Raw genomic sequence first — 25011 nt, forward strand, 5'->3', positions numbered from 1 at the left:
ATGTCTATATGCTGCCCTACTTAGGCTCAGTTAGGCTGTCCACATAAAACCCCTATTTATAAGGTACTTAAAATTTGGACACATTTTCACCACGGTAAACTTTACCCGAAGTGCAGTGCTCAGGTCAAGAGTCATTATTTAATATTTTAATACACTTTAAAACCAAAAATGTGATTCCTGCATGACTGGCAGCTTGATGCAGTCCCCCTTTAGCTTCTGCCTTCATTCACTGTCACACAAATAGTAATGGCAGTCAGCTTCACCCCAAACAGAAAAGGGCCATTTCTGCTACAGTACTTTCCAGTTAACAGTTCAGGAACCAAGTCTTCAAACTATTCTTCCTCTGCATCCTGCTCATTCCCTTATACCATCCCACTGACTCCAATCAAACCATGCACAGAATAAGCACAAGGGCACTCTCCTACACACGCAGACCTTTTCACCCTCAGAGGGGCACACCGGAGTTCATGCAGATCTCCAGAGATGCCAGATGTGCTCCTGTGGATGACGTAGCAAGGACAGGGCCTTCACTATGTAGGAAGTGTCTGCAGACCCTGTCACCGTACAGTCCAAGCCACAAAAAAATGCCAGCAACTTTCAGAGCCAAGTGTCCATTTTTCAGTCGCTATACCTCTATGTTCCACTTCTATTCCACAGAAGCGGAAAGGGATCTTGGAGTCCTAGTGGACTCCAAGATGAACATGAGATGGCAGTGTGACGAAGCCATCAGAAAAGCCAATGGCACTTTATCGTGCATCATCAGATGCATGACGAATAGGTCCAGGGAGGTGATACTTCCCCTCTATCGGGCGCTGGTCAGACTGCAGTTGGAGTACTGCGTGCAATTCTGGGCGCCACATTTCAAGAGGGATGTGGATAACCTGGAGAGGGTCCAGAGAAGGGCCACTCGTATGGTCAAGGGCCTGCAGACCAAGCCCTACGAGGAGAGACTAGAGAAACTGGACCTTTTCAGCCTCCGCAAGAGAAGGTTGAGAGGCAACCTTGTGGCTGCCTATAAGTTCATCACGGGGGCACAGAAGGGAATTGGTGAGGTTTTATTCACCAAGGCGCCCCCGGGGGTTACAAGAAATAATGGCCACAAGCTAGCAGAGAGCAGATTTAGACTGGACATTAGGAAGAACTTCTTCCCAGTTCGAGTGGCCAAGGTCTGGAACGGGCTCCCAAGGGAGGTGGTGCTCTCCCCTACCCTGGGGGTCTTCAAGAGGAGGTTGGATATGCATCTAGTTGGGGTCATCTAGACCCAGCACTCTTTCCTGCCTGTGCAGGGGGTTGGACTCGATGATCTATTGAGGTCCCTTCCGACCCTAACATCTATGAATCTATTCCTCTCTGTTCCTGATTCTATCATGTTTTCTGAGAGAAAGGTGGTGTGTGCATGAATGCGATGCTCTTGTCTCATGCTGTGTGTTAGTAATGTAGTGAGGAAAACACTTTAAAGAACATTTGTTTCATGAAAAAGATGATATTGAATTTTTTAAGGTATCTGGTATCTCCCAGCTTTAAGGAGCCAGCATCTGATAACAGATTATTTCAGCAGGGCTCTGGTATCAGTTTATCCCTAAATACATATTTACTTGGATGCCTTTAGCAGCAGATTATGTCTTGCTATTACGAGCATACTGTAAAGGGTGCCAAACCAACTTTAAACATTCCTTTTGGCTGCAGGGCTCCCAGATAAGCACCTTCATATAAGAGTACCTGGGGCTAAAAACCCTTAAGACACTAAATGAACCTTTGTATGTATATCTGGATATGAAATGCCCCTTTCTGGGACATATCACAGACAGCTTTCATTTTTACATGGTGGCTCTCCCAACAGCCACATTTTGGAATCTCCATTTCAAAGTTTTGCCAGCCTTGCTCGGAGAGCAGAGCATTTTGCCGTTACTGTGGCCGGCAAAGGCACGTTTCCATCTTAGCTCCATTTCTGTACGTGCGTCTCTAAAGTTTACTGGGCAGCTTATCCTATACCCTGCAAAGGCTTTCGACTTCTGGAAATTAGCAACCTCACCAAAGACAGCCAGTGTGCAAAGATGTTCGTCAAAGGCACAACAGTAGCACCTTAGTAAAAGCATCCTCTCCACACTGAGTTGTGTGTTAAAAGGAGAGCCAAAATATTTTTCTTATGCAGAGATTTTCTTATTATGCACTTCCATGTGTACATGTGGAGTTTTTTTTTTTTTTATAGGGTTAGGTGAAAATACTCAGACCTACTCTAGGGAGAAATTATTCTATTTACTCAAATGAGAAACACTTAATTTCACCAAAGAACGAGCTACAAGTTCCCCCAAGTTAAAATTCACCATTTTCACTGGAAAATTTTAACGCTTTTTAGGACAAAAAATTATGTTTTGTTACAAGATAACTGTTCATCAAGGCAATCAAAAATGCCATTTGTTTTCATTGAAAACAGTAAACAATTTGAAGCAAGTGTGACATTCCTCAGGCGACCTGAGGAAGGACACTTGATGCCCGGAAACTTGTCCAACAGCTCTCCCAACTACATGGTTGATCCAATAAAAGATATCAGAAAAGAACCCTTGCCTCTTGTGCACTTCCTGGACCAGCTCCAATATAACACTCCAACTCTGTTACAATATTTGTAAGATTTCCTGTGGTACTATGGCATCAAAGCATTTCCCATACATTAATATATTTAATCTCAGAACACCCTTAGGAGAGATAGGAAAGTATTACAATACCTATTTTAGAGATGAGAAAACTAAAACTGAGACTAACTGATTTACCCAACTTCTCACTAGAAGCCTGTAGCAAAGCCTGGGCCTCCTGAGTTCCAGCCCACGATCAGAATTACACACCACCCCCCTTTGCCTCTGTGACTAAGACATGGTCTTTCCGTGGCCTCCCTACTCTTACTGTTTCTTTCACTGCCCTGCCATCAGGGGTTTGGCATTTCTTATTCATTTGAAAATGGATTAAACCCCAACCGCTGGTATCACCAGTCTATTGCATTAGAATTCGAGAGGCACTCATTCACCTATACACAGCTGACACACGCAAAGGACTAAAAGTTGAAGTCAACATAAGAGGAACCCATGCAGATGCAGAGGCATCAGTCTAGTGGTTTCTGCCCACGGCTATTTGTGTGCAGCAGCTCAGCTGTTAGCATAATGAACCGTCTCAGCTTATGAAGGTACACAGCTCCACTCCAGGGAAACCTGATAAGCACAAGCCTAACATGGTTGGTCTACACACCTGCAGAAGGTCAGCAGTTATTTCATTTCAACAATGGCAAGGCTCAGATGTTGACAACTTGTTACACCACCTGTTTCTGCACAAGTATCAAAGCAAGTACTGTTTATTATAGGCCTCTTATGGGCCCATTCCTTTCAGTGCATCAATGCCCATATTCTAGTAACCCCAGCTTCCTCAAAGAAAACAAGAGGCTGACAGAAGCTTTTGCTGAGAGTCATGCAAGTCCTTCATTCCAAGGTAGTTGATACTGCCCAATTTTCAACACCCAGCAGCACCCACCAGAACAGTATATGCATGATTCAAATGCATCTGGTGTGCCACAAGCAGGAAGAACACAGACCGTGAAGGAAAATGTCGGAGCCGAGTTTCCTTGAGCAAATCCCCTCCTTTCATGCATGATGCACTGAAGCAACCCTCCACTCTTTTGCACTGCCCCACTAGAGGCTTCACGTACAAAAAGTCTTTCATTCTGTCCGAGGACCCAGAAGCAGAGGAAGTGGATCCTGCATGCTAGCACTAGTCATCAGCAGGAGACACTCCCCCAGGAGTGTTTCTCCTTCAAGGGTTTAACCAGAGTTGAAATTCCATCATCTCCCCAACCACAAAAGAAGAAAAAGTCCCTGCTCAGCCTACACTAGCCCCTTACAACTTACTAGAGCTCCTGCAAAGTTTGTAGAAGAGCATTCTTATACAGTACACCCATGGGATCAGCCCCCTGCCAGTATTCCTGATTCTCCTGTTGAAGCTGTGTTAGTTGGCAAAAAGAAATCGAGATTCATTTGGCCAGTGAAAGGGGAGGAGGAGGGAAGAGAAAGCAAGGCTTTGTCCCAGAGCTGTTTAATGTGAAGTACATAAATGGTACATGGAAGACGAACTGGAACACAGGACTTCCTCCCTGCTCAAGTGAGTGCTCTAACCACTAGACTACAAAGCCACTCTCTCTCTCTCTCTCTGGTTCAGGGAATCTTGAATTCTTCCCTGCACACTAGCAGCTTGAGGGGTGCCCTCCCAGCAGCACTTAGTCTCGTGCTCGGTGGTTAGGGCACTCTCCAGAGAAGGTGATGGTTTGAAGTTGGCTTTCCTGCCCAGACTTGATTCAGGCCCCTTTCCCCTGGAATCAAACATCCACAGTTACAGAACTCGGCCTTTATCAAAAACAGTTCTGTTGCAGTTCTCCTAGGAGCTAAAATACGAATTCTGGTTGCCCGAGCCCGAGAAGCAAGACACAGCAAGATACCATTACACACATTTGCCTCAGATGTCCCACATAACCGTGTGAGATGAGAGGAGCTGGGCTGGATACCTCTCACAGGGGTGTGGTTTGTTCAAGCCTGGCTGTTCCAGGGCTTAGTAAACTAACAGATCATTACTTCATTAACGGTACAAGCAGGCAGGAATTAAGCCAGCTACCCCTGTACTGAAATAACTTACATGGACTACTGGCCATCCAGTCACAGTGCTGAAAAACAACTGCCTGAAACCGTACAGGATATGCCACACCCAAGCAAGCGTATGACCTAGATCAGGGAGCTAATGCACTGCAAAGAGCTTGTGTTAGTAATAATGAAGAATATAATTCTGTGGGCTATAAGGTAATGGGAAAATACAGTCATTTGCTGAGCAGCATTCCTTGCTTTTATTTCTGTTATCCAAGGGATTAACCTGTACTTTCCTTTTCATCTGATAAGTACAGAATTTCTTGCTAACATCCTTAGATTAATTTAACGACGGAAGCACAATCTAATTGCATTTTCATGCTTCAGATTACAAAAAGTTTGGATTTCCAAGGCTTCCACTTATCATACTGAGCAGCATCACTACCAGATAAGCTCTTTGTGAAAAGCACTACTTGTGCCCTCCCCCCCCACCTTTATAAAGTTCAAACTTTAATTTTTTTTATGAAACTTAATTTGGATAAAAAGAGATGAGTCACGGTTTCCAGCATTCCAGACTGCAACAAACTGCCCACGGTAGGGGTCACAGTCAGGTCTCTACATGACCAAAGGGCTTCTTTTTTGGCTAATGCTAAAGGACTGTCTTGCTGCCATGTCATTCCAACATTTAAGATACAGCAGAGGAAGAAGTCTGGTTGTGTTTAGAAACAGAAATCACTTCCTTTCACTTACACGGCCTGCGCTCCCTGCGTCTCCCCTTTCTCTTGCTCTTTTCTTTTAACGTTTGCAGCTATATTCAAATTCACCCTCCTTAAATCTCCCATCCTTCTAAAGTTTCAGTTAAGAGATTCTTCTTCACTTCCTGCACCAAACTGCCTTGCCAGGTTGCTGTCGGCTGATAAATAACTGCTTGGCCCTTTCAGTGGTGAATGAAGCAATGCCTCTGTATCATCCCCACCAATTTAAGCACCTGAGCCTACGAGTTGCTATATACTCACGGTGCTACAACACCCTGATTTTGTAAAGCAGAAAATGTATGATAAATAAAAGCACTGATTTCTTTCCCTCTGGCTCCTGCATAGTTATGCTGACCTTATTATGTACTTTGGAAATTATCTTACTATAGATTTTTTTGTATACAAAAGTTATAAGCTATATGATAAACAGCTTCAGCTCTTCCTATATTGGCCCAGGATTCCCCTGGGATGTGCAAGAATTTGAAAATAAGAATCAAAAGGATTCCCAAAGCTAGAAGTGTGGCCAACAGCAGCACACTATACCTCTCATTGAAAAGCTGCTAAGCTGCATATTTTACTTCAATATTGCACCCAGCTTTTCATGTTCCAGGGCTACTGTCTTCATGAGTGGGAGTTTGGGGTTTTCATATTTTGATCCCAAGTTCAGTGTAAGGAAAAGAGAAGGTTATGTTCTAAAGCCAAATCCCGCTGACCCTCCCCACACTGCGCAGCCAGTGGCATCCCACTTCAAGGTGAAGGAAAGAAGATACTGCTATGAAGAACACACAGTGAAAACCTCTGTTCAATAATGAAGCCGACTAAGGTACTTACAGTGGGAAATACAGGAATGTATACCTTAAAATAGATCATACAGTGCACTGCTACTCAAAATGTGTTCAGTCATAAATATCCCAAAATGCTTTACAACTCTCCCCTCCACCATGAAAATCAAAAATGTATGGACAAAATACTGCTGTTGTATATTCCAAAGCTTCTTGTCATTGATATCACTAATTTTAAGATCAATGGATGATTTTTTATCGATCCCATATCCAACGAAATTAGATTTACTGTCCTTGCTTCTTATGAAATTACACAGAAGCTGTTGCTTTATTCCTCTCCAGGACAGTAAAAAGCAATAAAATTCTTGCAGATTTCGACAGCAGGCAATTCAATAAAAGGCTATGTATATTTTATAAGTACAATAAAGACAGGCCTATAGCTGGATCATAAATGGGTTTTTGTTTGTTTGTTTTGTTTTTGCTAGCATCTTGTTACAGCCTGTTTGCAACCCAGGTTGGGTCTCACGACAACACACAACCTTGCCTTTTTGGGAGAGGCAGAGTCAAATTTATATCTTTATAATATATTATTTAAGTTTTGCTCAAGGGATTTTGCAGTATGGGTCTGTTTAAAATTTAAAGGTGTTGTGGAACTCAATACTTTCCTGTTCTTGATTAGTGCTATAAAATTTTATATATATTTTTTGTTACACTGTAAAACTTTTCTATCTTATCATTGTGGCTTTCCTTTTTATGAGCAAACAATAAATATTTTATATGTATACAATTATTTGCTAGACTTGTATCAATGCTCAGATATTATTATTATTTTTTTTTAATTCTGCATTAATATGTGACAACTCAGAGATGAATGGAAGGGTGTATTCCTGAGGAATACAGCTGTAGCTGATTTACTGGGAATATCTGTCTGCTGAAATGTGAAATTTCACACAAATGTAAAACACTAATTTCATAACATGCAAATGAACTGTCATGAAGAATTACAGAAGGATACATTTAATTTTCCCTCACACTAGAAATAGGAAATTAAAAATATGCAGTGGTTGTGCTCAGATTAAAAATACGCTCCCTATTTTGAGTCTGTGGAGCTGGCTCTCTGGTGCCCAAATTCAACACAAGGTTTTTCTGAGCGAGGCCTGCTGCGTCGAAGACCTAACTGCTCCATTTGCTTTGGTAGGGCCCTATTCCACACGCTCTAGAAAAGGAGCGGGCACACAGTTTGCAGGGTCAGGCACTACCTCTGCATAGAAAATCTTATTTGATGAAGTAAATCATGGACCTGTTGTGTATACAACTGGAGTTTTGAAATGTGTGATCATTGTTCCAAGCTCTCAGGGTATTTCAACATCCTGGGACAGGCCTAACTGCACCCCTCTGCACCAGTGCGCTACAAAATAGAGACGTCCTTGTGCTTATTGTGAAAATAATAATAAATTAAAATGTTTCATTTACAGGCAGAAATACACTCTCACTGTGTCTGTTCTAAAAGCAAAGACAGACCTGGAAAGTCATTTCTACCCCCTTGTGAAATTAGAAGGAAAAGTTGCCCCTTTAATATAATTTATTAAAACAATTCTACTCCTGGTGATAACAAAGAAACCCTGAAACTCACCTCCTTAAAAATAAATTATTTAAATGAGTCACAGCAGGAAATACAGACCACAAAAAATAAAACCACTACTATAAAAAAGCACTCAACATCAGAGAGAAAACTGAGGGTCTCTGTCTCAGCTCAGAGCTCTTAAGGCACAAATAAAGAAACGAGAGAATGGGAGCCATGGAATCGACATCAGTTACATCTCAGATTTCTGTCTCTAAATTACTGCTGATTGTGCAGAAATGTATTCCCAGACACAATCCATATCAAGCCTGGTACTTATAGCATGGCATGCAAGTGCCAAGCCCTTCCTAAAATAATTGCAGTTCTGTTTTCTGCCAAAACCTAATGAGCAAGTTCCACTTCAGCATTGTCATCTAGAAATTTGAAGACATAGGCCCCGAAGTTACCCTATATATTTACATATTTGTGAGTGTCCTTAATTGCTAGCAACTTTTAAATCAGTGACCTGGTTCTTCCCTGCTTTGCACCTTGCTAAGTAAGCATGCATTAGCCATCAAATGGTGATGGATCACGCTGTATTTGCACTGCTAGGTGGACCAGCAATGAACCCTAGACCCAGCTCTTTCCTGCCCATGCAGGGGGTCGGACTCGATGATCTAACGAGGTCCCTTCCGACCCTAACAACTATGAATCTATGAACCAGGCCTTCCTGGCAGTGTGGGCAGGTGGAGAATACAAGTCAGTCCAAAACAAAAGGATTGTGTATGCTGATGAGCAGGGGAGTTCTTATAAGCCAAACGAATATTAAATTCAAGAACCAATTATGAAATTGCACGTGTAGGTCACACAGACACTGAACACGAAGACACAACCATGAGAAGCAAGTGGATACTACCCAGGATTGCTACATGTTAAATGCAGTGCTGACCCCAGGGCTTGTGGCACCTACTGCCCACCCCAAGGGAAGCTTCAGAATAGAGGGGCTGGAAGAGATCCTTAAGCAGGTGACCTACTCCAACCCCCAAGCTCAAGGCAGGATCATCCCCTGCCCAAACCACTGCAGACAAGTTTTTTCCTACTCTGTCAAAAACTCCCAGTGATGGAGACTTCACAACTTCTCAAGGTAATCTGTTCCAGTGCTTAACCACCTTCAGAGTTACAAATTTCTTCCTAATATTCAACTTAAATTTCCGCTGTTTCAGTGTAAACCCGTTCTTCTTGTCCTCTCCCCCATGAACACACACAAAAAACAATTGATGGCTGTGACAAGTGGGAATTCCTCGCCCACCGCCCACCTGCTCGCCTTGACTGTAAATAATTGAGCTGGTAGCGAGGCGAGGCAGGAGGCTGCCCTTTGACAAGGACCAAAGGTACACACTCCGACCACCCGTACACGTCCCGTGCCTCACAGACGTTGCTAACTGCTGCGCTACGCTCTGGCCTCAGGCCGGGCCCAACTCGTCACAGTATTGAGCCTCTCTCTTACTGCCCTGCTTGGGCCACGCTCGTACGGGTCCCTCTCACCCCGCGCTGCCTAGGCCTCACCCGTACCGCCCCTTCTCTCACTCACCCTGCCCTCTCCTGAAGGGCCTTCAGGCTTGATTCTCTTCACTCCCCGGCCAGCAAGCGCGCAGCCTTCTGGGCTTCTCCCGCTACCCCCATCTGAGCGAGCGAGCGAGCGCGCGCGGGGCGGTTCACAAAATACTGTGCCGACTCTGCCCCGGTCTCGCAGCCGGTAACTCCCCCAGCTGTTCTCCATCAAGGGGCTGATGGCTCGCCCCGTTCTCCTTGTGGCTCCTCCTCTGCCACCCTCCAATTGCCTTCTGGCCCACCTGTGGCCCCAGGCGCCCCAAGGCTTACCTGGACCCAACTCAGGCCCCTCGCTCACCGGGCTCTACAACTGCCACTCTCGACTCCGGCCCATACTCGGGTCTGGGGTCCGACATCCCCGCAGGCTCGTCAGCGTGCCTGTCCCACCCCTCGCTCCCTCTCACCAGGGCATCAACTGCTCCTATTACGGGTCTTGCAGCCCTTCAGGCTCAAGCGTTTCTCGAAGCTTACCTGGACCCCACTCCTCCCCTGCGGGGTCCTGCACCCCCACTCGCCCAGGTGTCCCATATGGAAGTCCCTGGCCCCACTAATCCCACCAATGTTATCCATGTAACCCCCAGGTGGTGGGGGCAGGGGCTTAGGCGCCCCAGCCTACCCTACACTAGGGAGGGCCTCGATCCTGGCATTTGCTGGCCCTGCCCCACCACAGGCAGGATCACCAGGCCTCCCTATCCCAGCAGGGTGCCGTTTTAGGTCGTGCCCAGGACCCACGAGGCCTCCTACTTCCCCATAGCCTCACCCTTACCTCCAAGCTGTTCTCGGAGCAGCAGCTCCTCCAGGAGATGTTGCTTCCTCGGTGTCTGGCAGCAAACTGGCCTGGGAGCGAACATGGCTGCTCGTCAGGGCTGAGCCGCACCTGCCTGCTGCCTGAGCCAGGTCTGGAAGTGGCAGAGCCCTTACGGCGCTCTGACATCCACCTTCCCTGTACAATGTTTAGCAGGGAAGGCTTTTCCCTGCTGCTCCCAGAGCCTGTGATAGCCCTAAAGTGGTGAGCAACTCCGCCACACACCTCCCCCCTAAAACCACCTGCTCGGGGTGTCTCTAGGCTGCCTCCCATACAGGCACCCCTCCAGCTTGTTGCAGCCTACACTCCGTGGCAAGCACCCCACTGGTGCTGCGCCACAATCACCATCTTTATAAAATCCTTTCCACGTTCAAAGAGTGTTATCTACAATGTAGGGTAATGGAATCACAACCTGTGCGTAAGTGCCAAAAAAGCCATTAAAATGGTTGGGAAGTTTCCGCTTAGATGCAAAAAAGGTAACAGAACTCTGCTGAAAGTTCTAGCAGATTCCAACACGCGGTTAGTTCCTGGTGATAAACATGCCTGGCCCTTTCCTAAACTGTTTCTAGCTCTGAAGATAAGTGTCTAAGGATTCAAATACAGACAAGGCCAAAGAGCTTTGCTGAGAAGCCTCATGAGAAGTATAGGTGGCTCTGACCTTTTCTTCTTCTCGTGAAAATCCTATGAGCAACTTCACTTGTTTCTGTTCTGGGGTACAGCACTTGTATCCCCAAACAGCCTGAATATTTGCCTTAGTATGCAGAAAACACCTGGCATACAGATAAATACGAAGGAAGTCCACAACTCATTGTTCCGCTGCAGAACAGACTATGGAAAAAAGTGTGGACTTGCTTTCATTGTCTTAGTTTTTACCTCAGTGTAACTGAAGTGTGACACGTATGCCACGCACCTTAGCTGAATGGAAAAATGGAACTTTTAAAGCAGCAAAGGAAAGGTCAGCAAATAAAAGAAAGACTATGGAAACAGTCAGGACAGCATAGGTATCTGTTAGTCTGGCACATCATGCACTCACACCTCTGTGCCTGCCACTCTCTCGGTAGCATCACTAAGGTTCAGAGACAGTCTTATTTGTTCAAACTAACTGCACAGAAAAAATTAAGAATTTTCTCGTCCCAAAACAGCACAGCCAGTGCTGTACAACAACAGAAACCCCAAACACTGCAGCCTTCAGTGTTTTGCTTTTCAGGCTGCCTGGCCCCTGGCTATAGACAGCAGATACCCAGCTGGCATATTTTTGGATCATCTGACCATCTGGTAATTATGATATGGCAGGCTCATGAACTCCTCTTCCCTCCAGACACTGCAGTGGTGACCCAGATTGAGATCTGAAATGGTTCAGTGGGGCTTAAATGAACACCTTGGGCAGGAGTGTGGCACTTTCACCTCATTGCCTGCTGCAGATATCCTCAGTGCATCTCCTGCGACTATGAATAGACTGCGGAGTCTATTCCCCTTTGGGAATTTTAATGCCCTCCTTTAATATCTTTAAAGCTTTCTTTTTTTGCTGACAGTTGGCTGTTAGGAGGTGCTGACAAGCAAGTAGCAAAGACACTGCTTGTAGTGGGAGCACCAGTATGAATTCATGGGTATAGGCTGTAGCTGTGTTGGTCTAAGGACATAGGCAGACAAGGTTCTTTGGGATGAGATACGATATGGATTTATAACACTTTTCCAATTATTCATCCTGTGTCAGCTTCCTCAATGATAGGGCCATAGTGTTCTGACTCAGCTTGCTTGCTTTTGTCCTAGATTTTATTTCCCCCCTTGCCTGGGTTTGTTTCCTAACTCTCTACTATGGCCCTCATTTCCTTTGGATTTCTTCCTCGCAAGGGAGCTTCTGTGGATGCTTTGATTGGTGCAAAACATAGCTGTGTTTAGTCAGCAAAGTGTCTTTGCTTATCCCTGCTTCTTGCATACAACAGTAGGTTTCAGTACAAGGGCACAGTGAATGCAGCCTTATTCAGAGTCCATCAACACACTCTGCACTGAAGTTCTAATAAAGCTCATATATCTTTCTGCTACCCAAGGCTGAACCAGTCTGTGGGTGTTTCAGGGTCAGTCTTCACTCCTTTGTCTACCAGTGAAAAGACAAGCTAGCTGAGATGAACAGACGAACATGTAAATGCCAAGTCAAAGGTGAAAAGGCCACAAAGATCACAAATCCTAAACCAGTACATTTCTTTACATTGCTCTAGATTCGTCCCTGCTTTGTTTTACTGCTGAATTCATTCTCTTTCAGCTGTCCATGCACAAAAGTCAAAATGCTACCTAGGACTCAGGCAGCCTATCACAGGTGCATATTCCCAGCAGGCAGAGAAGCTGGCCTGAAAATAGGCAGGTTATAGTTGACAGTATTTTGCTAAATTCTTTATCACTGTAGTCAGTACTATGAATAAAGCTGGTCTTGGCTGGCTGCAGAGCACTCGGCAGCAGTAAGCAATTTGAAATCAGTGCACTATAATAAAGCCAAACACCAGAAGAATGGTCCCAGCATGATACCTGGAGTAGGAAAAAGAGAACCATCCAAGGGCATGCCCTAATAAAGGAAAGGAATCAAGCTCACGCTCTAGCCAGCACAGATCTAACACTAACCACTGCAGGGTTAACCTGGTATTAACAAAAAAAGGACACTTGCCAACGCTGCTGAAAATATGGCACCTAGATGCTGTCCTGTTGGCTCAGTCCAACTATCCTGGTACTCTGCCTGCAAGAATCACCAATTTCTTGATGCTTCAGGGAGGCATGCAGGCAGTGGGCCTCACTTGGTCACTTCAGTTGCTCACGATTTTCCTTCCCATTTTCTATATGGTTATGAGCCAGCAACAAAGCAAATCTTACTGTTTCAGAGAAATGCAATCCCAGTGAGGAGGTACAGCATGAGCTACTGCTGACTGAGACCATGAACAAATTGAATCTGGGCATAAGGGGGCATCTGAGTTGGTCCTAATATCTAAATTTGACTACAGAAGCCATAGGTAGCAGTGTTATTCAGGTCTCAGCAAAAGTTGCTCAGCATTATAAAATAACATGAGTGCAAATGCATGCCAGTCCATGAAGCTCTAACACATAATTCAAAGTGTCCAACCTAAGCCAGGAATTTATGCCAAACGAGTGTCTAAGAGTTTCATTCAGAGTTCCCTGCTGGGAAAATAAGTGGGTTTTTTCCTTCTTATTTTCATTAGTTTTAAGAAATACATTTAAAGGATTTGATTCAGTAATGAGAGCATTTAATGAGAGCATTTCCTTTAAAGAGCTGAACAGTTGGCAGCAATATTGCACAAAAGGAATATTTCAAGCATTTGGTTATAGAGATCACGAGTATCACACTTCAAAACAATTTCCTTCAACACAGAAAAGGCATTTCCATTTTCCAGTAGTAAAAGTAAATTCTTCATGCTATTTTTTGGTTTATTTAAAACCAGGCAGAAAGTAAAAAAACTTTCCAGTGGTTCAGTTCAGTGTCAGAAGTGGCCAGGTGCCGCTTTGTAGGAATAAATGAAGGGTCCCTCCCCATCACTGACACTTGCTCCTGAGTTGGCACAGCCTGGGTATGTTAGAGAAGCAGAGTGCAGTTCCTGGCGGGGAGGAGGAGGAGGAAGCCATGAATGATTTCTTGTTACCCCTTTAGGCCCTAGACGGCCATGCAGCCGCCTTGGCCATCATAACACAGGGCTTTTGCAGCTGGCTGGGCAACATCCCCAAAGGCCTCTAAACATAGGGAGAACAGTCAACAGCTAAACACTTTTTTTAATTAAGTTCATTCTTCATACAACAACATGAAGAAAAGATAAGATAATGAGCCACCTGCAGCCTGCACACAAGTGGTATCCAAGGAATAATCAGTTTGCAAAGCTGGGCCAGATATTTTATCTCTGTGGAAGATCCCCAGCAAGTGAAAGAGGCCAGCTGAGTTGCCAACCAGCATTTTAGCGGTGCCTGTGCCCCACTCCTTTCCTGTTCTGCTTATTAGCTTTGTAGACCCAGTGAAAACAAAATGAGGCACCAATAACACCAGCAACTAAGTCTGCCTGGAATCTGAATCTGGCATATTTATAAAACATGTTTTATTTCTGAGAGGATCTTGTTGAGATACTGACATTATTAGCATCCAATCTGCCAAAACCAGGAAAATATATGCAGTCCAAATAAGTGCTGTCAAATATGCAAACCCCAGTGCCCCACAGCACTAGGGAAGCTTTACCGATTAGGCCCCTGAACACAAACTCCTCACTAATTGAAGCCGCATTTTTTGTGTAATATTTTACAATTCCATTTTTCCAATGTTAATGCTGTTTATAACAAATCCACTAACATGGGGCCCCTGTTTGTGCGGCAATTAAAATGCAAACCAAACTTGCACATGCCAATAATGGATAATTAAACCTCAGCATTAGGCTTGGCATCTAATAAGCTTTCGTACTTTTGCTGTGGTGGCAGATCCCAAACTGAAGCTGCACTATTTACAGGTCTCAGGAAACACCAGGGAAAGCCAAGATGATGATGTGTGCTTATACACAAGTCTGATCTAAATGTGTGTGTGCTTAAAGGAAACTAAAATAAACAAACAATACTAGTTATGCCTTTTCCATTTGCTCCCTTTGCAAAACAGAGATGTTGAGTTAATAATACAGTTTGACCCTACAGCACTGCTCCTGGAGTCAGTACGAGTTTCACATGCATAATCACTGCAGGATTGGCCACAGCAATGTAAAGGAAATCCAAAATGTTTGTTGGACTATGCTCACAGCTAATCCTACTGGCACTGTAAATAGCCTTTGCATTAAAAAAAAAAGTTCTGCTACACAAAACTGTAAAAATAATAAAAAATAAAAAACACGAACAAAAAAAGCCCACTAGCCTCCTAAATTCCTAATAATGTAATCGTTACAGGACTGTACTGCACAACAGTTGAATTGCCAGCAAAACGAGCAAGGTACTGGAGATTCATTCCCTGGGTGTCATTTAGAAATCATTAAAAAAAAAAAAATGAGGATCTGGAAGTAATGCCTGTGACTAGTCTACTTAGTCTCATGTTTCTATTATAGCCACCCTCATCTTCCTTTCCCTCAACCCCTCCACTGGGTGTTGCAACCACCTGTTACATCTTGCAGTCCTGCAGACTGTAAACTCTTTCAGGCAGCGACTGTCCTGCTGCATGCCCTTCAGCACCTGGCACAACCAGACAATGATCCTAACAGAGGTTACTGATGTTACTGTAATGCAGAATGCAAGATTATGTACAAGTAAGAGACAGCAACTTAACATTTTGAATTAACATTTATATAGTAACATTCTAGTGATTCAGCATTTGCATCAGCCTAGCCCTTCCCAGAATACAAAGCAAATGAAAAACTTCCTAAGCTGCAAAGAATCAGACAGGTGAGAAGGAAAACCATTTCTGAAATCATTGTTGAGGCCCTGATGTACGGCCCTAATATACTTTAGGCACACAGAATCTTCTTTTTCAATTTCTCCAGCCAGGCAAATCTCCTAGTACCGCCCAATGATTTTACAGAGTGAAGATGATTTCAGCAAGTTTAAGCCCAATACTGAGGGCCTTGTTATACATTACACTTAGGATGCATTTTAGATGGTAATAGGCATTATTACAAGTCAGAAAGTTTTCTGAGCAATCTTATGGTAATGCTTTTTCACATCACATCACAGGCATACACCAGTGCCATTAAGGAAGCCATCTAGTAATAAGTCATGGGCTCAGTAGTACTGTTTCAAGGCATGGGTGGGAGCATGATTCTGGCCAGTAAATCAGCAGCAGCTCTGGTGTGTTTTAGAAGAGGACCGGGTGGGAACTCGTAGGAGTCTAGGCTAGGCACAGTGTGGGCCTAGATCCATTATCATACCAAACAAAAATATATCTTTTAGATTATAGGTCTTGGCAATCTGAGCTTCACTTGAATGGTTTCTAGCACCATGACAACAGAAAGGTCCCAGAGTTTACAAAGCCAGGCATTAATTGCATCTGTACTGTGAAGTCTTTTCAGGAATCTGCCATTTGAACATGGAGTTTATCAGCTGTTCCCCAAACCAAGTGCTCAGCAAGGATGCAGTGGCAAGCCAAGTAGGATGCAGAACTGCTACCACAATGTTCTTGAGAATGCTCCCAGATGCATAGTTATGAGGGTCAGATGATCGACGTGGTCCACTGCAGTAATAGCTTGCAGACTATCCCCAGTGATGTCTCCAAAGTTTAGCTCTAATAAGAAAGATTTAATGGAGAGAGGGAATAGCTGCTGTGCATGCCAAGGTGCAGACTGATTTATTTTCTGAGTTCTCATCCCGATGTTGTTGCTGTGATGCATCTGAAAGGAACACACACATCACTGAAGCCAGGACTCAGCTAAGCAAGCTGAGAAGAAGCCTCCTGAGCTGAGGTGTTGGGAGTTTTTTTAAATTGCAAGCTTCTCTCATTTGGTGAGATTCACTTTTCTCACTAGCAATTATTCACTTTTCACAGTCACATTTCTAATCACAAAACCCTGCACTGCCACACAGGTCAAACCTGAGGCTTCACAGAGATGCTTGTCCTTGCATTGCACAGCTACAATCTCTCTCTTCATTGGAGTTACTTCCCTGCCTCTCAGTACAGTTCTTTTTCCATATGCCCCCTGCTGCATCACTTACCAGCAAACCCAAACTCACCACTCTTATGACATCATTCAACAGGCTATGTATGCACCTCTATCCCCTTTTTATATGGGGCACAGCCTCTCCACGGGCCAAAACACAACAGGAAAAATACACCCTGGAAATGGAAATAGCAGTGACTTTCCATTTTTCTCTGTGCAGTTTCAAATGAGTTAATGAGATTTATTAAAAAGAGTTCAATACTTTATTTGCTTTTTAAATATCCCCACAACGGAAGTGGAGGGCAGTGCATGTGAAGGAGGGAAATGCACCTGAAGAACACAATGCAATGGAAATAGGTTTACAGTGGTGGCCTGGGTCTCCCCAGAGTCAAGTCAGGAGCTGAAATCATAGTCCCATCTGTTCACTTCAATGAAAGCCCAAGTGGTCATATAGATGTAACAAATACTGGTGGGGAAGAGTTAAATACACTTATTGAAGAAGGGTTTGGCTTCCAAATTTCACCCACAGAATGAATTTAGCTAAAGTTTTCATTACAACTCCCTTCTCAAACAGCTTCCCAAGTCTCCTCTCATGACATTCAAGGGCATGCAGTATGCTGCCAATTCCTTTCCTGCATACAGAGTATATGGAGAGTTATATGAATTCCTCTCTCCCTAAGTTAGTATTCGTTGTGTAATTCTATCAAACATTTGAGGACACTGTATATAAAAAAGATGCCATACAAATTAACATACTATAAATTTGATATTATCATTTCCTCACTCTTTTACAAATGAACATCAGTGATTTCTGTGCATAACTGAGCAGAGAACTTTTAGCCACTTTCCATTTTGAGTGAAAGCACTCTATAAAAAAAATGTCCTACCTAGTGGTTTAAGTTAAAAAACAAAGGTAGTAAATGGCACTGTTCATTTCAGAAGCATACATCAGAAAGACCTTCCAACAGACTACTCATTTTACCTTTGATTCGGAGAATAGTGCCAATTAATGCTGGCTGCATCTGCGGCCAAGACTGCTCTGGTCCAAATTCCTGGAGAACAGCTGGTTTGCTACCTGCCTCACAAAGCTATAAAGACAGCTACTCATGATATAATCATCCCCATTAGTTTAGTTGGAAAGAATTTTTTGTCAAATGAATGGCAAAGCAGGTAACAAAGGCGACTTTCAGAAAAGATTACAAGAGAAGACAGGAAACCCTTTGATTAAGAAGCTGTTTGAAATGTTATCAATACCTTGATCGCCTGTCGAAGGTCAAGAAAACCATTTCTAATCACCCAGGCCCTGCTTTCTTGGGGGAATTTTCTGCCCAACATACAAAATGAATCTGTTGAACAAATCAGATCTGTCAAAAGCACGTGCAACCACACTCCTCCCTCTACCCCAAATTGCCCACCTGTTGTTAAGATGAATGCAGATTTTCCATGCGACTGCTAAGTTGTCAGCAGTGAGCAGCTCAGGCCAGGTAACCTTCTGCTACGTGATGTGAAAACTGATTTAAAGAGCAGAAAAGGAATAACTATTTCAGGCATCAACTGCATGGACAGAATGTAAAGGTTTCAAGGCTCTTACGGCTTCTTTACATTTACAGTGTACTTTTACAAATACCATAAATCCCATGAAAAGCAGAAAAGGACTAGAACATCCCAAAGGTAGGAATAATAAAACATGAAGTCAGTGGCAGAGGTTGAAGTGCTTCAGCTGCGTGCCTCTGTTGAAGTTAGTGCAGAGCTGGACCCATGTCCATCTGGCTGACAGAATCCTCACCACCCTCAGTTCAGAGTTAGGGTTGTGCCCATTTTTTATATAATTTCTGAGACTAACATAGTAGTTTCATAGCAGTTTGGGGTCAGAAGGGACCTGAACAGGTCATCTAGTCTGACCCCCCGCCACTGGGACAACATAACACAAGTCTAACAACTAAAGTTTGGTATCAAGGATTTCAGATCAGTCTCTAAACTACAGAGTTAGCGTACATCCCCAGATGCAACTGAAAAGGACTCAAGAGAACGAAGAACGAGTTTCAGAGCTGTTTTTTGAGAGAAGCTGAGACACTATTATGCTCCATGACGGTGGTGTTTTAAAAAATGCACAGTATATAGACAAACATTTAAGGCCAAACATAACTACTCTCATTTCATAGTCTCTGTAGCCGGCTTTTCATAAGCTAACTCAACATAATAAACAACTTTGGACAGTAAATAAAATGAAACAGCAATGAAAGAACAACATGTCTCACAGATTCAAAACTTAGAAGCATATGCAAGCCATAAGCAGCAAAAATTACACTAATTTTACCATATCCTTGTTTTTGAAAGGCAGAATGTAGAAAAAAAAAAACATTTCCAGAGCCATGGCCTAAAGCTGGCTTTTTCATGAAGACACTGTTTAAAATGGCATCCCTCTCCCTATGGACTGTACACTTCCTGCGTGCTGGCAGGGAGAAAAAGCTAGTAGCCATATGAAGCACAGTATATTGATGCATCTACTCCTCCATGCTTCTATTCTGGGGAAGAAACCCAGCTTTCCATGTAAGATATGCCCCCCAATTTTGGAAAAACATGCGGGTGGTACGCAAGTAAATACGGCATACTAACCAGAAAAGGAGACTGGGCTGGGTTTTGTTTGGTGAATAATGGTATAAAGGAAAAAGACACAAGTATGCTGAAAATGCCCCCAGAAGTTAAGATTTGTAAGAAGAATGTTATCTTTGCCACATTTTTGACTCCTACCATTCTCATTTTTTGTCCTGTCTCTGCCACCTTGCTTGCTTAAATTCTTTCAAGGGTACTGTCCACGGAACAGTCATTTTCCTCCTCTGAATATCCTCCAAACCTCAAGAGGTAGCATCTGACCAACACCGAAGCGTGCCTGGCTCCCTAACTTGCTTGTTCCATGACAGTCTGCCACATCCAATGAGCAAAGATTTTAGGGGCTGCTTGAAGAAGTACATATGTTTCTGTGTCATGTATAAACTACCACATAAGCTGTCTGGACCAAAGACCCTGCTATCCCTTTTAAGCACCAATCAGTTCTTTCTTAATAAATAACTACAGTTTTCTTAAAGGATGCCTCTGAAATGTGTCTACAAAAGCTATGGAGCACTGGCTTCTTCTTTGTGACCATGCATTGTACTGATTGCTAAAATGTTTGATAGAGCTACCTGCTGTAAACTCTACCAGCTCAAAGCACCTGACACTGTGCTAAACCACATTTCACTTTACATGCCTAGATGGTAGGTGCTCAGCTACATCACTGCAGCCTCTCTCATCTATGCAGTTTTGCATTCAATTTCACCCTGGAGGGGAAGTGGCAGAAGGGGAGAGTTCTTCCCACCTTTCAGCCCAATAAGCTACTGGTTGGATTACGGCACATGCCCAGGGAAAGGGACACTCGGGCTCCAGGCCTCCCTGACCCAGAGCAAATTAACTATTCTTTCTTGACGACTACAGCAAAGTGCTGGATTCTGCACTTCAGTGTTTTCAAATTCAGCCTAAACGTATATTTGGAAGATATGCTTTAGCAAAACACAAGCTGGAGACACAATATGAGCCGAGCGTGGATGAAATTTAGGGTTATGTCACAGAAGGGACTACTAAATGATCTATGATCCCTGATGGTTTTAAATTCTATTAATATAAATTGATCACCCCATTTGCTAATCATAAAAGACTGCATCCCAAACTCCCTCTGTGTGTTTCTATTTCATACATTGTATATTTTAATCTGACAACTGTTTTGATTTTGTTCAAGATATCACATATACAACTTCAGGTTTGTGACAATGCAAAAGGAAGGCAATAGCACAGGAAACAAAACTTCTCGCAAAATTATGGTAAATTTTAAGCTACAGTGCACAAGTAACAAACTCCAGGAGTAACCAACATGGTTTTAAAGATCTGATTACTTTTCAAACTGGCTGCTTACGATATGCTCAAAATGTGCAGCTAAATATACGACATAGCTCAAGCATGACGTATCAGGTGTTAAAGCTTGGAAATCAATTGCTCTAGAATATAGGAGCCTAAAACATGAAGACAGCTCACTGAATAACCTAGTTCAAATCCTCATGTGTGTCACTTTCCACATGTGCTACTTGGGTAGTCCTGCTCTAAGTTCATACATGTACAAATTAAGAGACAATCATTATTAAATAGGAATTTCTTGAGTGCCATTGGGATGCCTAATATTATTCAATACAAAGCAAAACAGTTCTTGTGCAAAAAGGGCTGATAGTCAATAATGCACTACATGGCAGATAAATAGGAAATAGAAGGTCAAGTTTCATAGTACTGTAGCTACTTTTTTCTTTTTAATAATAATTTCAATTTAACTGTTAAAGTACCCTGTGAGGAAGAGCAGTGTTAGTTCTCTTCTTCACAGAATACCTAAAATATAGCTTTAGGTCATTTTTTCACATTACAATTAACTAACAGAATGAAAGACCTAATGATAAATGCATGTAATGCAAGTTAGTTGTTATTCAGGCTTACAAGGCATTTATCAACAAAATGGATAAAAACTGAAAGCATAAAAAATGTATATGAAAAATACCAAATGACTCCCACAGGATTGGAAGATAGGGAATTCTTGTGCATTAACACAAGAATACTGTAGTAAATAAATACATTTAAAGCACAAAATTATTTCTTGATGAACAATCTTTATTTGATTTAAGAAACCACAGAGATATTTTAGAGACAAACAACTGCTGGAGTTGTACTGTAGAAATCATAAGTCCTCCAATGGTATAGAGAGACATTAATTGCAAGGCAATTTTTGGTCTCGGGGATAAAGTGTTTTCTATCCCAACTGAGCAGCTAAACGAATGTGTGACAGGGGCCACAGAGGTATGGCAGATTAATGGGTAAATGAAGGAATACAAGGCAGTTAAGCTTTGGGGCAGGTTACCTAGGGAGACTGTAATCCCCGTCACTGGAGGACTCTTAGAAACAAGTCAGGAATAGATCTAGATATACCTGAATTCACTTCAGAGCAAGAGCTTTGACTAGATAATCTCTTGAAATCCCCCCTCCCCCCTTCTGCATTTCTGTGACACTATTATTCCATGAAACTCTTTGTCAGATTGTCTGCACTGGGTCTGGTGTACAGTACAGCAACCTAGGCTAAACCCTGGAGGGTTTTATGCAACCGTACGCCAGTTAGGCATCTATCTGCCCATCTGTCTTTGGTATCCACAGAATGCACAACTCCCCTCCCGGCCCCAAACATCATAAGTGCCTCACACTCTGTAATCCATTTACCCTCATGACACCCCCATAATTTAAGAAAGTATCATTACCCCAGTTTTACAGATGGAAACTAAGACTAATTTGCCCAAGGATATCTGTGGGGGTCTAAAATGCAGACCTTCCCTGAGGACTGGACTACCTTCCTTTCACTGAACTTTTGAGAAACATCAGTCTTCCCCAGAGCAGGGGAAAACTCAGCTGCTCTGGCACAAAGAGATATGTCCCTAACTGAAAGCACAGCTCCAAGTTGTTGCTGGATTTTTTTAAATAGTGCCGAGAGTCAACTTTGACCCAAACACATTTCTACTGTACAACGTCTGACTGCAACAATTTTATAGTCAAAGTACAAACAACCGAGAAACATTTTTTCCAGCAAGTTTTGACTTAATTTACAGCAAATGAAACAATATCGTAGAGAAAACTGATTCAGTAGCACCCTGAAAAGGTAACCAAATTCACTTGAAATGTGCTCTGTATTGTCTATGATGATCCTATAGGGTATTGGGAAATCAAGCGCAGCCAGTCACAAAAGTGACGCTGTGGAGATTAATGTCAACTTTTATCCGTCATTTTGACAAGTTCTCTTGTGTGAGCATGAAATTTTAAAGGCACAGTGTCAAAACAAAATGAAAAAGTCGTAATGCTCTCAATCTACTGTTCTCAGAGGGATAGAGCAAGGAGAGGAATATAGAAAAATCAATTTAATGATCAAAAGCAAAGATACTCGACTTCCCTGGTCATTTTGGCAGTTTGCTTTTATCTGCATGGTTCTTGCCTCTAAATCATGGAACAGTCTGACATTTAAAAGTAAAAAAGTGCTAATATATTAAAAGAAATTTGATTGGAGCAGCAATTCACCTCTCTCTGGATTCAGAAGTATAAATAATGCTGCTGCCCACTTTATCTTACATACAAAGAAGTGCAACCACCTCCAACTCAACCTCCACCATTTTCATTTCTGACCCAATTCGACACTGACCTCATTTCTAAAAAGCCTCTATGGACTTGTTCCAAGATCCCTTACACCTTGTCTCACTAGTCCTTTTTCTTCTCTTCCTATGCATCTAATGCTGATCTTCCTCTCTGCCTCCATAGTTTACAGCTGCTGAGTGCAAGAGACTTCTCTACAACAGCTGCTGCATTAAATGGCCAGCCTGCACCCCTCTGTTCATCTGAAAACACCTCTTCTCTCTCACGCACATTTCCATTTCTCTTTCCTTGTGAAACTATTTGCCATTTTCTCTGTAACTGTAATATTTAATTCTGTTATGCATTCTGGGTATCGAATATCTCTAGAAAATGCTGTGCTAAATAATTCTGTACTGTAATAAAATGTTTATTTTTGAAGGATGGTGACTTGCAATCTGGAAATTTAAGATATTACGCAAAGACTCCATGGACCAAATTACATGCCTGCATAATACTCGTTGAGGTGGGTGAGGAGTCTTGCTTGAAGTATTGCCCTGGCCCTCTGGAGCTGGCTGCCTTCTCCATTCTCTTAGTCTTAGTGTGCCCTTATGACAGGTTTTACTTTCTCACCCATGTTAAAGAGCCTCTTCTCCCCCTGATTTGTTTAGGGGTTTATAGCAACAACAGATGGGGTTTCCAAAAGAGTGCTAGTGACATAGGGCACAGGAACTCCCCTCTCAGAGCAGGGTTAGTGCCTTTGGCCCCTGGCTCCCTTTTTTCGCACTCTGCCCATTTCAATGCCCATTTCAACTCAATGCCCATTTCACTAACCTAGGGTTTTCTGTGCTCCAGTTCTGAGAATGTAAAGGACACCCATGTTCCTCATGGTGGATGAAATAAGGACATAGAATCAACATACCTGACATACGCTTTGCGCATACGCAATATTTCTGCAGGCTGTAACTTGCATCTCACTGAAGAGTTTTGAGCTGGCTAAAGAAACCTTTGGGAAGAATTCAGAAAAAGGATTATTCAAATTTGGGTTAAAAATTCTAAGATGAAACATAAAAAATTCAGAATCTGCTGATTTACTTCAAAATAAAACAATGCTTAGCATTATATAAAATAGAAAGTAACACTAATGAGAAAAGGAAACAATAAAAGCAATCTGAGCATCAATATGACTTTCAGAAGCAACTATTTAGAGCCTTTTGTCTCATACAGGCAAGAAACCTACAAGAACACCGACAGAAACCATGAAACAAAGATGACTCTTCAGAAAAACTGGCTGATATTGTTAGATTTTGTAAATACAACATAGTAAATCTCACGAGCCAAGAACACCACACCTGACTCTTGAAGTTAACTTGAAAATGCTTTATTCAGGGGGTAATGATATAAAATTAAACCATTTGATAAGCGCCTACAAATTATAGCTTCAAATAATTACATGTTGTCATATGATGAGATGAAGATCTTGGATGAATTATTATTTGAGCTTATTCTTATCTGGGAACTGGAGTTTCTGTAAGGGTTTGATGACTCTTCATAAGAAAGGCTGCACAAACACAAGCCCCCTGACAAACAAAATGTTCCCCCCCTCCGCCTTTCTGAAGTTAATAAACAAGTATATATCACAACATGCTAATGCGAACATAGATGCACCTAACATTAGTTCATGGAAAAAACATATTTTGATACTTCCTTGTAACTATACAAAATTAGCATTTATGAAGCCGAGGGACTTTGAAACCTTACAAATTATACACAAATGTTTACTTTCTGGTCATTCATAATTTCTGCAGACTTCCTAATTATTAAAGATACCCATGTATAACTGTCAATCAAATGTTAATGTAATCCTTTCCCAGCTGCTTCTTATTCCTCAGTGAAGTCATCAGTGAATTGGTGACACTGCAAATTAAATACACTGCCCAGCTCACTTTTTAGGAGGAGAAAACCCTCAGCGTCTGAGATGTAATCTCTATAAACACTAAAATAAGCTAAACTAATACCCATTTTTCTGCTGTAATTTAAGTTCCCTCCCCATAAGCTAGATCTTAATTAAATCCAAACTTCACACGCTCCCTTACACC

At 42.7% G+C, this 25011-nt stretch overlaps 2 long non-coding RNA genes across 4 annotated transcripts in view; both read right to left on the reverse strand.

The window, feature by feature from the left end:
- Nucleotides 1-25011, reverse strand: part of LOC102571410 (uncharacterized) — a 73360-nt gene that overhangs the window by 42851 nt on the left and 5498 nt on the right. For all 3 annotated transcript variants that reach the window (XR_009455969.1, XR_009455970.1, XR_009455968.1), the window contains one exon: nt 23835-23918. This is a non-coding gene — a long non-coding RNA (uncharacterized LOC102571410). The remainder of the gene's footprint in view (nt 1-23834; nt 23919-25011) is intronic.
- Nucleotides 14196-17983, reverse strand: LOC109285061 (uncharacterized). The gene is made up of 2 exons (XR_009455972.1): nt 16809-17983; nt 14196-16468 (listed from the first exon to the last, which is right to left on the reverse strand). It is a non-coding gene; the product is annotated as an uncharacterized LOC109285061 (long non-coding RNA).

The sequence above is a fragment of the Alligator mississippiensis genome, chromosome 12 (assembly GCF_030867095.1).
Source record: "Alligator mississippiensis isolate rAllMis1 chromosome 12, rAllMis1, whole genome shotgun sequence".
NCBI lineage: Eukaryota > Metazoa > Chordata > Crocodylia > Alligatoridae > Alligator > Alligator mississippiensis.